A 2,500-nucleotide genomic window follows, 5' to 3' on the forward strand; every position below is an offset into this window, starting at 1 on the left:
CTGTGAAGTGTAGCCTGTGGGAAGCCATGGGGAATCACGGGCGAGCACAGCTGCTGTCTCAAACCTAGAGAGTGTGTTCATGTACTGTGGCTCAGATCATGGTGGTATCGACTTGTTTGATTCAGAGCCTGAATCTCCTTGAACCACCTAAGGTGAGAGTGACAAGGAGAAAAAATGATTCCAGCAAAGTGTCCAATTCGGTACAGCACATGGTAGTTATGCCTTTTGTATTAGCAGAAACTACATTGGGATATTTGTATTTATCACCTCTGTACATTGCACATGCCAGTAGAAACACAGAGGCCTAGATGTACTAAGAATTAGCGCCAAACTACCACCAGTTTCTGACGTTTTGTGCACCTTAAAACATGGCATCGTACAAAACTGATCACATGTGGATCAAAGCACATTTTGCGTGCCACTGGAGTGCAGAATGGCTATCTGTGCTTGTCTTACTGATGCAAATGCATTTATGGGAGGGCGAGGGAAAAGTGTATTGTGTAAACACAAGGGAGGACAAGTGCTAATAGCAATTGATTAGGTATTCCCGCCATATGCTATGTATGAAAACAGCACACGTCTGTCTTGCAGTGAAAAACTTCTGCCTGCTAAAAGCAGGTGCAATACAAATTGCGGTTAAATGTGTCAATTAGAGAAACTTTCAGAGACAGAATCAGTATTCAGAGCATCGCTTTTCTTCATTGTACAATGTCAAAATAAACCTTAGCTTGTGTTTGCTTTTCTAATATCATATTTTCACTTTCACAACATCTACTTCCCATTCAACTGCGCTTGTGGTTCAGCTGTGGCCACACAATTTGCATTGTAGAGGGGGCGGGGACAGTGATGAGCACTGTTTATCGGAACTCCCCCTATTACCGTCGGTCCCGTATGTCTGCCGTTTTTCGTGTACTGTATGTGTCACTTAATATCCATTTCTATACAAACCAAGACGGCGGAATCCTAAAGAAATGCAAGCACCCACACCATAGGTGTATCTAAATTAGCTATGTACCTAAAATGACATTTTACCGTGACTCGAAGAGCTGTAAACAGTGTTGTAAGGCTGCGTGTACACATCCGCTTGGAGCTCCAGTGGAATTTTAATTTCATGACGAGAATCCTCGGTCTAACCGTTCATGTGCCGTTGAAACGGTGTAAACAGGCTACCCATCAGGCCAGCATTATAACTCCGAGCATGGTAAACAAAATCGGATAGTTCAGGCAGTAAATGCTCCCGTTAAGAACCAAACCAGATTTTGTTCAAATCTACACACCTATGGCTACTGAAAAATGTAAGGTTAATTTAGCAAATGTTATTTTGAAGTGTGAAAAAACATTGTTGTTTTAGAATTTCCGAACAAAAGTGGTGATAATTGGGAGTGTTACGATACATAATGAAGTGACAGCTTAATAAATTCCACGCAATATGGCAAAGCACAGCATAGCTTTCTGCGCATAGAAATTAGCACTTTCTTTGCACATTTGGCCCAGAATATTATTTTCCTTTCGGGAAAACCTGCAAAACTGTTTACACACATACTGTAAATGTGTTAGCTTGAAGACACAACCTTCAATATACCCAGTTAGCAGATAATAGCTATCACCCCTGCATGTGTCTGAACCAATCTGAACACACATAATAAACCTTCTCTAAATAAGATGCTGAGTGCAGCGCCAATGGCATCATCACTCAGCCATGAGAACAGTGGCGAGTTCCACTGCAGGATGAACAAGCACAGGGTTGCTATGCAACAGCAGCGACTTGTCTCCATGACAGGTTTGAATATGTTCCACCACTCGCTGTTGATCTTGAGAGACGAGATACTCGACATCCTAATCACACGCTGAAGGCAAACTACGACAGTACGCACGTAGAAAGAAAACATACTGACTACATCTTCTTCTTCTTCTTCTTCTTCTTCTTCTTTTTCTTCAATGTGTTTTGCCTGGACATCCTTACACATGTATGGATTCAGGAAGTGTATTCTGACATGTCCTATATGCTGGACTCCTCTCTACTCAGAGGGTGATGTTTTTTCTCCTGATTTTGTCAAGCTGTTGTTCACAGTTCTTCCTGTGACCCCTGGCAGTTTAGGGGGATGGGGGTAGAGGTGTGTGTGTGTGTGTGTGTTTTATATAGCATTGAAAGGCATTGCTGGAAGACAAATTGAGTAACCTTCTACTGTCTTTAGCAATGTCCCATACACACAGACTCACATACACAAATAAATGTGTGCATACAGACACAGACACTGCATGCATGCAAACAAGCACACACACACACACACACACACCAAACAGATACATGGACACTATGGCAGCAACTAATAATTATTTTCATAGTCCATTTATCTGCTAATTGTTATCGTTTAGTATTTAGATCAATAAAATGTCAGAAAATTGTGAAAAAAAGCTCAAAGATGATGTCTAAAGACTTATTATGATCACAGGATTGTGTTAACAGGTTAAAGATTTTTTTTTTTTGCTTTGTGTCACA

This window comes from Alosa sapidissima, chromosome 22 (assembly GCF_018492685.1).
Source record: "Alosa sapidissima isolate fAloSap1 chromosome 22, fAloSap1.pri, whole genome shotgun sequence".
NCBI lineage: Eukaryota > Metazoa > Chordata > Actinopteri > Clupeiformes > Clupeidae > Alosa > Alosa sapidissima.